The 13,868-nt window shown below is 45.0% G+C and overlaps 10 non-coding genes across 10 annotated transcripts; all 10 read right to left on the bottom strand.

The window, feature by feature from the left end:
* Positions 1-1,661: 1,661 nt before the first annotated feature.
* LOC141149639 (U2 spliceosomal RNA) lies at positions 1,662-1,852 on the bottom strand. The gene has a single exon (XR_012245930.1). It is a non-coding gene; the product is annotated as a U2 spliceosomal RNA (small nuclear RNA).
* A 1,115-nt stretch (positions 1,853-2,967) lies between these two features.
* LOC141274206 (U2 spliceosomal RNA) lies at positions 2,968-3,158 on the bottom strand. The gene has a single exon (XR_012322493.1). It is a non-coding gene; the product is annotated as a U2 spliceosomal RNA (small nuclear RNA).
* Positions 3,159-4,273: 1,115 nt separating this feature from the next.
* On the bottom strand, positions 4,274-4,464 carry LOC141274205 (U2 spliceosomal RNA). Its single transcript, XR_012322492.1, has one exon. It is a non-coding gene; the product is annotated as a U2 spliceosomal RNA (small nuclear RNA).
* A 1,115-nt stretch (positions 4,465-5,579) lies between these two features.
* LOC141274204 (U2 spliceosomal RNA) lies at positions 5,580-5,770 on the bottom strand. Its single transcript, XR_012322491.1, has one exon. It is a non-coding gene; the product is annotated as a U2 spliceosomal RNA (small nuclear RNA).
* A 1,115-nt stretch (positions 5,771-6,885) lies between these two features.
* Positions 6,886-7,076, bottom strand: LOC141274203 (U2 spliceosomal RNA). The gene has a single exon (XR_012322490.1). It is a non-coding gene; the product is annotated as a U2 spliceosomal RNA (small nuclear RNA).
* Positions 7,077-8,191: 1,115 nt separating this feature from the next.
* On the bottom strand, positions 8,192-8,382 carry LOC141274201 (U2 spliceosomal RNA). The gene has a single exon (XR_012322488.1). It is a non-coding gene; the product is annotated as a U2 spliceosomal RNA (small nuclear RNA).
* Positions 8,383-9,498: 1,116 nt separating this feature from the next.
* On the bottom strand, positions 9,499-9,689 carry LOC141274244 (U2 spliceosomal RNA). Its single transcript, XR_012322528.1, has one exon. It is a non-coding gene; the product is annotated as a U2 spliceosomal RNA (small nuclear RNA).
* A 1,115-nt stretch (positions 9,690-10,804) lies between these two features.
* Positions 10,805-10,995, bottom strand: LOC141274200 (U2 spliceosomal RNA). The gene has a single exon (XR_012322487.1). It is a non-coding gene; the product is annotated as a U2 spliceosomal RNA (small nuclear RNA).
* A 1,115-nt stretch (positions 10,996-12,110) lies between these two features.
* On the bottom strand, positions 12,111-12,301 carry LOC141274199 (U2 spliceosomal RNA). Its single transcript, XR_012322486.1, has one exon. It is a non-coding gene; the product is annotated as a U2 spliceosomal RNA (small nuclear RNA).
* A 1,115-nt stretch (positions 12,302-13,416) lies between these two features.
* LOC141150502 (U2 spliceosomal RNA) lies at positions 13,417-13,604 on the bottom strand. The gene has a single exon (XR_012246690.1). It is a non-coding gene; the product is annotated as a U2 spliceosomal RNA (small nuclear RNA).
* Positions 13,605-13,868: the final 264 nt, after the last annotated feature.

Raw genomic sequence — 13,868 nt, 5'->3', positions numbered from 1 at the left:
ACGTCAACTCCGCCATAGAGACCCGTAAAAATCACTCCGTCCAACAGCTTGCTGTTACGGTGGCCCTTAACGCATTCGTAAAAGTGCTGGCAGGCAACCTTGGTCGAGAACGTGAGAATATATGTACTCTGCCCATTCTCCTGCAGGCAGTAAACATCATGATCTTTCACGTTCAACAGATCTCTCAAAATCTGTACATAGAACTCACGGGGGTTGTCATATCCGACGTGGTTTGCTGGAACCTCGATACGCACCGAGTTCCTGATCTGGCCGGAGCCAGTGGAAAATTGAAATGAACAAGGCATCTCACCAAAGTGGCAAAGGCTTACCGTCACCACGGGCTCGGCCTTTCGCCTGGGGATCGCAACTTGTTGCCCGGGGACTAAGCCAGCTCCCTAATAGCAGCAGGGGGGTGAAGTCCCACCAAAAGGTGAGACGATCCCCCCAGGCCAAGGAGCCGGGTACCCCGGGCACCTCTCAGCCAAGACCAAGGCAGCAACCGTTAGATCACTGCACCTGATCTCAGCCAAAAGGCCGAGAAGCGATAACCAGAATTGGTTTCAAACTACGGAGCCACCCAAGGATCCTGAAAAGTCCATTTGTGGAGATGAGCTCCTGGACTCCCGTTAAGAAGACATGTTGTCAACCTCTAGATCCCTTACATGCCTGCACTTTTCGGCTTGCTGCTGCTGCAATCCACGCGTTTTAGATCTGCATAACTCCACCTCTTTAAACACAGCACCTTCACCCCCTGCTGTTCCCACCCGCCTCAACACCATTGGAAGGGAGGAGAACCAATTAAGGCGGGGGGTGGGGTGGAACGAGCAGCTGTCTACCCTTAGCAGGAGGGCTCCTGATTACATACCTCTCCTGCTGCTGCTGCTGCTGGCTGTCCAGCAGCAGACTGAAGGTGGCTGCTGCTGTGCACAGGTATATAAAGGCTCAGAGCCTATTATGACACGCGCAGCCAGCGTTCCATTGCCACATTCCATCTACTGCAGGCAGGATACCTGGCTGGCTGAATGTCGCTGAGAAGCTCACAGAGACCGCCATAAGCAACAGTTTAACAGAATGCCACAGACTAATCAACCAAACTTTTTGGGTTGGGTTCTCTTTTATAGTCTGCAGGCATTAAATGAAAGAAGTCAGTGTTCCAGCAGAAGGAGACAACGTTTCAGAAAAGGCATTGTAGCAAACCAAAAAAGAAATTTTAAGCGCAGCAGAGTAACCAGCGCACATACCTGTTAGCTCAGGTGAGTTTAAAAGGCTGCTGTTGATAACAAGGGCATTTGCTAAATAGATGGTGTGTGTGCAACAATATACTGAAAGGTCAATTATATTGTGCAGCTTATCTCACCACCTGTAGTTATTTAGGTGAAAGCTCCAAAATGCTTGCCTAATATGTCTGTTTATCCAAAAGGAAGTAAAAAGGGAGAGCTAGAAAGATAGCATTGCATCACATTACATGGCAATGCAATGCACAGTTGCTGAAGTTGAACCAAAATGAGCTTGTAATCTGGCTTCTGCAACTTTGAACATGAAAAATCCAATGAGGAGAAGAAAAGCAAAGCCAAAGAGTCCATCCCAAAATCCGACAAACAAGCAAAATGAACAAAAAACATTGAATTCAATTCTTTCTGATTTTAGAAACTGCATTAAAGAAGGGGTGCACCGGTCCTGGAGATACTGCAATACCAGGTCAATGCGTGGAGTGGACAGAGCAAGCTCTTTTTCCATCTCCCTGTTCTAAAAATCCATTTAATATATGGTCCCCAGATAGGGGACGTATCAGATATTAAACTGATAAGAACAGATACTACACTTGATCTTAGCCAAAAGGCCGAGAATCGATAACCAGAATTGGTTTCAAACTACGGAGCCACCCAAGGATCCTGAAAAGTCCATTTGTGGAGATGAGCTCCTGGACTCCCGTTAAGAAGACATGTTGTCAACCTCTAGATCCCTTACATGCCTGCACTTTTCGGCTTGCTGCTGCTGCAATCCACGCGTTTTAGATCTGCATAACTCCACCTCTTTAAACACAGCACCTTCACCCCCTGCTGTTCCCACCCGCCTCAACACCGTTGGAAGGGAGGAGAACCAATTAAGGCGGGGGGTGGGGTGGAACGAGCAGCTGTCTACCCTTAGCAGGAGGGCTCCTGATTACATACCTCTCCTGCTGCTGCTGCTGCTGGCTGTCCAGCAGCAGACTGAAGGTGGCTGCTGCTGTGCACAGGTATATAAAGGCTCAGAGCCTATTATGACACGCGCAGCCAGCGTTCCATTGCCACATTCCATCTACTGCAGGCAGGATACCTGGCTGGCTGAATGTCGCTGAGAAGCTCACAGAGACCGCCATAAGCAACAGTTTAACAGAATGCCACAGACTAATCAACCAAACTTTTTGGGTTGGGTTCTCTTTTATAGTCTGCAGGCATTAAATGAAAGAAGTCAGTGTTCCAGCAGAAGGAGACAACGTTTCAGAAAAGGCATTGTAGCAAACCAAAAAAGAAATTTTAAGCGCAGCAGAGTAACCAGCGCACATACCTGTTAGCTCAGGTGAGTTTAAAAGGCTGCTGTTGATAACAAGGGCATTTGCTAAATAGATGGTGTGTGTGCAACAATATACTGAAAGGTCAATTATATTGTGCAGCTTATCTCACCACCTGTAGTTATTTAGGTGAAAGCTCCAAAATGCTTGCCTAATATGTCTGTTTATCCAAAAGGAAGTAAAAAGGGAGAGCTAGAAAGATAGCATTGCATCACATTACATGGCAATGCAATGCACAGTTGCTGAAGTTGAACCAAAATGAGCTTGTAATCTGGCTTCTGCAACTTTGAACATGAAAAATCCAATGAGGAGAAGAAAAGCAAAGCCAAAGAGTCCATCCCAAAACCTGACAAACAAGCAAAATGAACAAAAAACATTGAATTCAATTCTTTCTGATTTTAGAAACTGCATTAAAGAAGGGGTGCACCGGTCCTGGAGATACTGCAATACCAGGTCAATGCGTGGAGTGGACAGAGCAAGCTCTTTTTCCATCTCCCTGTTCTAAAAATCCATTTAATATATGGTCCCCAGATAGGGGACGTATCAGATATTAAACTGATAAGAACAGATACTACACTTGATCTTAGCCAAAAGGCCGAGAAGCGATAACCAGAATTGGTTTCAAACTACGGAGCCACCCAAGGATCCTGAAAAGTCCATTTGTGGAGATGAGCTCCTGGACTCCCGTTAAGAAGACATGTTGTCAACCTCTAGATCCCTTACATGCCTGCACTTTTCGGCTTGCTGCTGCTGCAATCCACGCGTTTTAGATCTGCATAACTCCACCTCTTTAAACACAGCACCTTCACCCCCTGCTGTTCCCACCCGCCTCAACACCGTTGGAAGGGAGGAGAACCAATTAAGGCGGGGGGTGGGGTGGAACGAGCAGCTGTCTACCCTTAGCAGGAGGGCTCCTGATTACATACCTCTCCTGCTGCTGCTGCTGCTGGCTGTCCAGCAGCAGACTGAAGGTGGCTGCTGCTGTGCACAGGTATATAAAGGCTCAGAGCCTATTATGACACGCGCAGCCAGCGTTCCATTGCCACATTCCATCTACTGCAGGCAGGATACCTGGCTGGCTGAATGTCGCTGAGAAGCTCACAGAGACCGCCATAAGCAACAGTTTAACAGAATGCCACAGACTAATCAACCAAACTTTTTGGGTTGGGTTCTCTTTTATAGTCTGCAGGCATTAAATGAAAGAAGTCAGTGTTCCAGCAGAAGGAGACAACGTTTCAGAAAAGGCATTGTAGCAAACCAAAAAAGAAATTTTAAGCGCAGCAGAGTAACCAGCGCACATACCTGTTAGCTCAGGTGAGTTTAAAAGGCTGCTGTTGATAACAAGGGCATTTGCTAAATAGATGGTGTGTGTGCAACAATATACTGAAAGGTCAATTATATTGTGCAGCTTATCTCACCACCTGTAGTTATTTAGGTGAAAGCTCCAAAATGCTTGCCTAATATGTCTGTTTATCCAAAAGGAAGTAAAAAGGGAGAGCTAGAAAGATAGCATTGCATCACATTACATGGCAATGCAATGCACAGTTGCTGAAGTTGAACCAAAATGAGCTTGTAATCTGGCTTCTGCAACTTTGAACATGAAAAATCCAATGAGGAGAAGAAAAGCAAAGCCAAAGAGTCCATCCCAAAATCCGACAAACAAGCAAAATGAACAAAAAACATTGAATTCAATTCTTTCTGATTTTAGAAACTGCATTAAAGAAGGGGTGCACCGGTCCTGGAGATACTGCAATACCAGGTCAATGCGTGGAGTGGACAGAGCAAGCTCTTTTTCCATCTCCCTGTTCTAAAAATCCATTTAATATATGGTCCCCAGATAGGGGACGTATCAGATATTAAACTGATAAGAACAGATACTACACTTGATCTTAGCCAAAAGGCCGAGAAGCGATAACCAGAATTGGTTTCAAACTACGGAGCCACCCAAGGATCCTGAAAAGTCCATTTGTGGAGATGAGCTCCTGGACTCCCGTTAAGAAGACATGTTGTCAACCTCTAGATCCCTTACATGCCTGCACTTTTCGGCTTGCTGCTGCTGCAATCCACGCGTTTTAGATCTGCATAACTCCACCTCTTTAAACACAGCACCTTCACCCCCTGCTGTTCCCACCCGCCTCAACACCGTTGGAAGGGAGGAGAACCAATTAAGGCGGGGGGTGGGGTGGAACGAGCAGCTGTCTACCCTTAGCAGGAGGGCTCCTGATTACATACCTCTCCTGCTGCTGCTGCTGCTGGCTGTCCAGCAGCAGACTGAAGGTGGCTGCTGCTGTGCACAGGTATATAAAGGCTCAGAGCCTATTATGACACGCGCAGCCAGCGTTCCATTGCCACATTCCATCTACTGCAGGCAGGATACCTGGCTGGCTGAATGTCGCTGAGAAGCTCACAGAGACCGCCATAAGCAACAGTTTAACAGAATGCCACAGACTAATCAACCAAACTTTTTGGGTTGGGTTCTCTTTTATAGTCTGCAGGCATTAAATGAAAGAAGTCAGTGTTCCAGCAGAAGGAGACAACGTTTCAGAAAAGGCATTGTAGCAAACCAAAAAAGAAATTTTAAGCGCAGCAGAGTAACCAGCGCACATACCTGTTAGCTCAGGTGAGTTTAAAAGGCTGCTGTTGATAACAAGGGCATTTGCTAAATAGATGGTGTGTGTGCAACAATATACTGAAAGGTCAATTATATTGTGCAGCTTATCTCACCACCTGTAGTTATTTAGGTGAAAGCTCCAAAATGCTTGCCTAATATGTCTGTTTATCCAAAAGGAAGTAAAAAGGGAGAGCTAGAAAGATAGCATTGCATCACATTACATGGCAATGCAATGCACAGTTGCTGAAGTTGAACCAAAATGAGCTTGTAATCTGGCTTCTGCAACTTTGAACATGAAAAATCCAATGAGGAGAAGAAAAGCAAAGCCAAAGAGTCCATCCCAAAATCCGACAAACAAGCAAAATGAACAAAAAACATTGAATTCAATTCTTTCTGATTTTAGAAACTGCATTAAAGAAGGGGTGCACCGGTCCTGGAGATACTGCAATACCAGGTCAATGCGTGGAGTGGACAGAGCAAGCTCTTTTTCCATCTCCCTGTTCTAAAAATCCATTTAATATATGGTCCCCAGATAGGGGACGTATCAGATATTAAACTGATAAGAACAGATACTACACTTGATCTTAGCCAAAAGGCCGAGAAGCGATAACCAGAATTGGTTTCAAACTACGGAGCCACCCAAGGATCCTGAAAAGTCCATTTGTGGAGATGAGCTCCTGGACTCCCGTTAAGAAGACATGTTGTCAACCTCTAGATCCCTTACATGCCTGCACTTTTCGGCTTGCTGCTGCTGCAATCCACGCGTTTTAGATCTGCATAACTCCACCTCTTTAAACACAGCACCTTCACCCCCTGCTGTTCCCACCCGCCTCAACACCGTTGGAAGGGAGGAGAACCAATTAAGGCGGGGGGTGGGGTGGAACGAGCAGCTGTCTACCCTTAGCAGGAGGGCTCCTGATTACATACCTCTCCTGCTGCTGCTGCTGCTGGCTGTCCAGCAGCAGACTGAAGGTGGCTGCTGCTGTGCACAGGTATATAAAGGCTCAGAGCCTATTATGACACGCGCAGCCAGCGTTCCATTGCCACATTCCATCTACTGCAGGCAGGATACCTGGCTGGCTGAATGTCGCTGAGAAGCTCACAGAGACCGCCATAAGCAACAGTTTAACAGAATGCCACAGACTAATCAACCAAACTTTTTGGGTTGGGTTCTCTTTTATAGTCTGCAGGCATTAAATGAAAGAAGTCAGTGTTCCAGCAGAAGGAGACAACGTTTCAGAAAAGGCATTGTAGCAAACCAAAAAAGAAATTTTAAGCGCAGCAGAGTAACCAGCGCACATACCTGTTAGCTCAGGTGAGTTTAAAAGGCTGCTGTTGATAACAAGGGCATTTGCTAAATAGATGGTGTGTGTGCAACAATATACTGAAAGGTCAATTATATTGTGCAGCTTATCTCACCACCTGTAGTTATTTAGGTGAAAGCTCCAAAATGCTTGCCTAATATGTCTGTTTATCCAAAAGGAAGTAAAAAGGGAGAGCTAGAAAGATAGCATTGCATCACATTACATGGCAATGCAATGCACAGTTGCTGAAGTTGAACCAAAATGAGCTTGTAATCTGGCTTCTGCAACTTTGAACATGAAAAATCCAATGAGGAGAAGAAAAGCAAAGCCAAAGAGTCCATCCCAAAATCCGACAAACAAGCAAAATGAACAAAAAACATTGAATTCAATTCTTTCTGATTTTAGAAACTGCATTAAAGAAGGGGTGCACCGGTCCTGGAGATACTGCAATACCAGGTCAATGCGTGGAGTGGACAGAGCAAGCTCTTTTTCCATCTCCCTGTTCTAAAAATCCATTTAATATATGGTCCCCAGATAGGGGACGTATCAGATATTAAACTGATAAGAACAGATACTACACTTGATCTTAGCCAAAAGGCCGAGAAGCGATAACCAGAATTGGTTTCAAACTACGGAGCCACCCAAGGATCCTGAAAAGTCCATTTGTGGAGATGAGCTCCTGGACTCCCGTTAAGAAGACATGTTGTCAACCTCTAGATCCCTTACATGCCTGCACTTTTCGGCTTGCTGCTGCTGCAATCCACGCGTTTTAGATCTGCATAACTCCACCTCTTTAAACACAGCACCTTCACCCCCTGCTGTTCCCACCCGCCTCAACACCGTTGGAAGGGAGGAGAACCAATTAAGGCGGGGGGTGGGGTGGAACGAGCAGCTGTCTACCCTTAGCAGGAGGGCTCCTGATTACATACCTCTCCTGCTGCTGCTGCTGCTGGCTGTCCAGCAGCAGACTGAAGGTGGCTGCTGCTGTGCACAGGTATATAAAGGCTCAGAGCCTATTATGACACGCGCAGCCAGCGTTCCATTGCCACATTCCATCTACTGCAGGCAGGATACCTGGCTGGCTGAATGTCGCTGAGAAGCTCACAGAGACCGCCATAAGCAACAGTTTAACAGAATGCCACAGACTAATCAACCAAACTTTTTGGGTTGGGTTCTCTTTTATAGTCTGCAGGCATTAAATGAAAGAAGTCAGTGTTCCAGCAGAAGGAGACAACGTTTCAGAAAAGGCATTGTAGCAAACCAAAAAAGAAATTTTAAGCGCAGCAGAGTAACCAGCGCACATACCTGTTAGCTCAGGTGAGTTTAAAAGGCTGCTGTTGATAACAAGGGCATTTGCTAAATAGATGGTGTGTGTGCAACAATATACTGAAAGGTCAATTATATTGTGCAGCTTATCTCACCACCTGTAGTTATTTAGGTGAAAGCTCCAAAATGCTTGCCTAATATGTCTGTTTATCCAAAAGGAAGTAAAAAGGGAGAGCTAGAAAGATAGCATTGCATCACATTACATGGCAATGCAATGCACAGTTGCTGAAGTTGAACCAAAATGAGCTTGTAATCTGGCTTCTGCAACTTTGAACATGAAAAATCCAATGAGGAGAAGAAAAGCAAAGCCAAAGAGTCCATCCCAAAATCCGACAAACAAGCAAAATGAACAAAAAACATTGAATTCAATTCTTTCTGATTTTAGAAACTGCATTAAAGAAGGGGTGCACCGGTCCTGGAGATACTGCAATACCAGGTCAATGCGTGGAGTGGACAGAGCAAGCTCTTTTTCCATCTCCCTGTTCTAAAAATCCATTTAATATATGGTCCCCAGATAGGGGACGTATCAGATATTAAACTGATAAGAACAGATACTACACTTGATCTTAGCCAAAAGGCCGAGAAGCGATAACCAGAATTGGTTTCAAAACTACGGAGCCACCCAAGGATCCTGAAAAGTCCATTTGTGGAGATGAGCTCCTGGACTCCCGTTAAGAAGACATGTTGTCAACCTCTAGATCCCTTACATGCCTGCACTTTTCGGCTTGCTGCTGCTGCAATCCACGCGTTTTAGATCTGCATAACTCCACCTCTTTAAACACAGCACCTTCACCCCCTGCTGTTCCCACCCGCCTCAACACCGTTGGAAGGGAGGAGAACCAATTAAGGCGGGGGGTGGGGTGGAACGAGCAGCTGTCTACCCTTAGCAGGAGGGCTCCTGATTACATACCTCTCCTGCTGCTGCTGCTGCTGGCTGTCCAGCAGCAGACTGAAGGTGGCTGCTGCTGTGCACAGGTATATAAAGGCTCAGAGCCTATTATGACACGCGCAGCCAGCGTTCCATTGCCACATTCCATCTACTGCAGGCAGGATACCTGGCTGGCTGAATGTCGCTGAGAAGCTCACAGAGACCGCCATAAGCAACAGTTTAACAGAATGCCACAGACTAATCAACCAAACTTTTTGGGTTGGGTTCTCTTTTATAGTCTGCAGGCATTAAATGAAAGAAGTCAGTGTTCCAGCAGAAGGAGACAACGTTTCAGAAAAGGCATTGTAGCAAACCAAAAAAGAAATTTTAAGCGCAGCAGAGTAACCAGCGCACATACCTGTTAGCTCAGGTGAGTTTAAAAGGCTGCTGTTGATAACAAGGGCATTTGCTAAATAGATGGTGTGTGTGCAACAATATACTGAAAGGTCAATTATATTGTGCAGCTTATCTCACCACCTGTAGTTATTTAGGTGAAAGCTCCAAAATGCTTGCCTAATATGTCTGTTTATCCAAAAGGAAGTAAAAAGGGAGAGCTAGAAAGATAGCATTGCATCACATTACATGGCAATGCAATGCACAGTTGCTGAAGTTGAACCAAAATGAGCTTGTAATCTGGCTTCTGCAACTTTGAACATGAAAAATCCAATGAGGAGAAGAAAAGCAAAGCCAAAGAGTCCATCCCAAAATCCGACAAACAAGCAAAATGAACAAAAAACATTGAATTCAATTCTTTCTGATTTTAGAAACTGCATTAAAGAAGGGGTGCACCGGTCCTGGAGATACTGCAATACCAGGTCAATGCGTGGAGTGGACAGAGCAAGCTCTTTTTCCATCTCCCTGTTCTAAAAATCAATTTAATATATGGTCCCCAGATTGGGGACGTATCAGATATTAAACTGATAAGAACAGATACTACACTTGATCTTAGCCAAAAGGCCGAGAAGCGATAACCAGAATTGGTTTCAAACTACGGAGCCACCCAAGGATCCTGAAAAGTCCATTTGTGGAGATGAGCTCCTGGACTCCCGTTAAGAAGACATGTTGTCAACCTCTAGATCCCTTACATGCCTGCACTTTTCGGCTTGCTGCTGCTGCAATCCACGCGTTTTAGATCTGCATAACTCCACCTCTTTAAACACAGCACCTTCACCCCCTGCTGTTCCCACCCGCCTCAACACCGTTGGAAGGGAGGAGAACCAATTAAGGCGGGGGGTGGGGTGGAACGAGCAGCTGTCTACCCTTAGCAGGAGGGCTCCTGATTACATACCTCTCCTGCTGCTGCTGCTGCTGGCTGTCCAGCAGCAGACTGAAGGTGGCTGCTGCTGTGCACAGGTATATAAAGGCTCAGAGCCTATTATGACACGCGCAGCCAGCGTTCCATTGCCACATTCCATCTACTGCAGGCAGGATACCTGGCTGGCTGAATGTCGCTGAGAAGCTCACAGAGACCGCCATAAGCAACAGTTTAACAGAATGCCACAGACTAATCAACCAAACTTTTTGGGTTGAGTTCTCTTTTATAGTCTGCAGGCATTAAATGAAAGAAGTCAGTGTTCCAGCAGAAGGAGACAACGTTTCAGAAAAGGCATTGTAGCAAACCAAAAAAGAAATTTTAAGCGCAGCAGAGTAACCAGCGCACATACCTGTTAGCTCAGGTGAGTTTAAAAGGCTGCTGTTGATAACAAGGGCATTTGCTAAATAGATGGTGTGTGTGCAACAATATACTGAAAGGTCAATTATATTGTGCAGCTTATCTCACCACCTGCAGTTATTTAGGTGAAAGCTCCAAAATGCTTGCCTAATATGTCTGTTTATCCAAAAGGAAGTAAAAAGGGAGAGCTAGAAAGATAGCATTGCATCACATTACATGGCAATGCAATGCACAGTTGCTGAAGTTGAACCAAAATGAGCTTGTAATCTGGCTTCTGCAACTTTGAACATGAAAAATCCAATGAGGAGAAGAAAAGCAAAGCCAAAGAGTCCATCCCAAAATCCGACAAACAAGCAAAATGAACAAAAAACATTGAATTCAATTCTGTCTGATTTTAGAAACTGCATTAAAGAAGGGGTGCACCGGTCCTGGAGATACTGCAATACCAGGTCAATGCGTGGAGTGGACAGAGCAAGCTCTTTTTCCATCTCCCTGTTCTAAAAATCCATTTAATATATGGTCCCCAGATAGGGGACGTATCAGATATTAAACTGATAAGAACAGATACTACACTTGATCTTAGCCAAAAGGCCGAGAAGCGATAACCAGAATTGGTTTCAAACTACGGAGCCACCCAAGGATCCTGAAAAGTCCATTTGTGGAGATGAGCTCCTGGACTCCCGTTAAGAAGACATGTTGTCAACCTCTAGATCCCTTACATGCCTGCACTTTTCGGCTTGCTGCTGCTGCAATCCACGCGTTTTAGATCTGCATAACTCCACCTCTTTAAACACAGCACCTTCACCCCCTGCTGTTCCCACCCGCCTCAACACCGTTGGAAGGGAGGAGAACCAATTAAGGCGGGGGGTGGGGTGGAACGAGCAGCTGTCTACCCTTAGCAGGAGGGCTCCTGATTACATACCTCTCCTGCTGCTGCTGCTGCTGGCTGTCCAGCAGCAGACTGAAGGTGGCTGCTGCTGTGCACAGGTATATAAAGGCTCAGAGCCTATTATGACACGCGCAGCCAGCGTTCCATTGCCACATTCCATCTACTGCAGGCAGGATACCTGGCTGGCTGAATGTCGCTGAGAAGCTCACAGAGACCGCCATAAGCAACAGTTTAACAGAATGCCACAGACTAATCAACCAAACTTTTTGGGTTGGGTTCTCTTTTATAGTCTGCAGGCATTAAATGAAAGAAGTCAGTGTTCCAGCAGAAGGAGACAACGTTTCAGAAAAGGCATTGTAGCAAACCAAAAAAGAAATTTTAAGCGCAGCAGAGTAACCAGCGCACATACCTGTTAGCTCAGGTGAGTTTAAAAGGCTGCTGTTGATAACAAGGGCATTTGCTAAATAGATGGTGTGTGTGCAACAATATACTGAAAGGTCAATTATATTGTGCAGCTTATCTCACCACCTGTAGTTATTTAGGTGAAAGCTCCAAAATGCTTGCCTAATATGTCTGTTTATCCAAAAGGAAGTAAAAAGGGAGAGCTAGAAAGATAGCATTGCATCACATTACATGGCAATGCAATGCACAGTTGCTGAAGTTGAACCAAAATGAGCTTGTAATCTGGCTTCTGCAACTTTGAACATGAAAAATCCAATGAGGAGAAGAAAAGCAAAGCCAAAGAGTCCATCCCAAAATCCGACAAACAAGCAAAATGAACAAAAAACATTGAATTCAATTCTTTCTGATTTTAGAAACTGCATTAAAGAAGGGGTGCACCGGTCCTGGAGATACTGCAATACCAGGTCAATGCGTGGAGTGGACAGAGCAAGCTCTTTTTCCATCTCCCTGTTCTAAAAATCCATTTAATATATGGTCCCCAGATAGGGGACGTATCAGATATTAAACTGATAAGAACAGATACTACACTTGATCTTAGCCAAAAGGCCGAGAAGCGATAACCAGAATTGGTTTCAAACTACGGAGCCACCCAAGGATCCTGAAAAGTCCATTTGTGGAGATGAGCTCCTGGACTCCCGTTAAGAAGACATGTTGTCAACCTCTAGATCCCTTACATGCCTGCACTTTTCGGCTTGCTGCTGCTGCAATCCACGCGTTTTAGATCTGCATAACTCCACCTCTTTAAACACAGCACCTTCACCCCCTGCTGTTCCCACCCGCCTCAACACCGTTGGAAGGGAGGAGAACCAATTAAGGCGGGGGGTGGGGTGGAACGAGCAGCTGTCTACCCTTAGCAGGAGGGCTCCTGATTACATACCTCTCCTGCTGCTGCTGCTGCTGGCTGTCCAGCAGCAGACTGAAGGTGGCTGCTGCTGTGCACAGGTATATAAAGGCTCAGAGCCTATTATGACACGCGCAGCCAGCGTTCCATTGCCACATTCCATCTACTGCAGGCAGGATACCTGGCTGGCTGAATGTCGCTGAGAAGCTCACAGAGACCGCCATAAGCAACAGTTTAACAGAATGCCACAGACTAATCAACCAAACTTTTTGGGTTGGGTTCTCTTTTATAGTCTGCAGGCATTAAATGAAAGAAGTCAGTGTTCCAGCAGAAGGAGACAACGTTTCAGAAAAGGCATTGTAGCAAACCAAAAAAGAAATTTTAAGCGCAGCAGAGTAACCAGCGCACATACCTGTTAGCTCAGGTGAGTTTAAAAGGCTGCTGTTGATAACAAGGGCATTTGCTAAATAGATGGTGTGTGTGCAACAATATACTGAAAGGTCAATTATATTGTGCAGCTTATCTCACCACCTGTAGTTATTTAGGTGAAAGCTCCAAAATGCTTGCCTAATATGTCTGTTTATCCAAAAGGAAGTAAAAAGGGAGAGCTAGAAAGATAGCATTGCATCACATTACATGGCAATGCAATGCACAGTTGCTGAAGTTGAACCAAAATGAGCTTGTAATCTGGCTTCTGCAAATTTGAACATGAAAAATCCAATGAGGAGAAGAAAAGCAAAGCCAAAGAGTCCATCCCAAAATCCGACAAACAAGCAAAATGAACAAAAAACATTGAATTCAATTCTTTCTGATTTTAGAAACTGCATTAAAGAAGGGGTGCACCGGTCCTGGAGATACTGCAATACCAGGTCAATGCGTGGAGTGGACAGAGCAAGCTCTTTTTCCATCTCCCTGTTCTAAAAATCCATTTAATATATGGTCCCCAGATAGGGGACGTATCAGATATTAAACTGATAAGAACAGATTTTTTTTTTTTTTTAAACCATTCAGTTTAGTTTTTTACCAAACAGTATGAATTTCTCCAAAATTTGCTACTTAAAACTTCTCATCATCATGGTTCTATTTATTTAGCAGTAGTATAAGACGAAATATAATCACAAGGGAACATCCTTTACGTAACACAAATGCAGAAACTTCAAGGAATCACAAAGAAAAAAATCACTGGTATTTGATAAGGTAATGCCACTTTTTAAATTTCCAAATCCCTTCGGCATCTGTGCCACCACCGCCTCTGCTGTCCAACTTATATATCAGGTATAGTCT

The sequence above is a fragment of the Phyllobates terribilis genome, unplaced genomic scaffold (genome assembly GCF_046119375.1).
Source record: "Phyllobates terribilis strain yellow unplaced genomic scaffold, ASM4611937v1 Scaffold_5__5_contigs__length_657084704, whole genome shotgun sequence".
NCBI classification, from domain to species: Eukaryota; Metazoa; Chordata; class Amphibia; order Anura; family Dendrobatidae; genus Phyllobates; species Phyllobates terribilis.
This window is presented reverse-complemented; position numbering and strand designations above follow the sequence as displayed.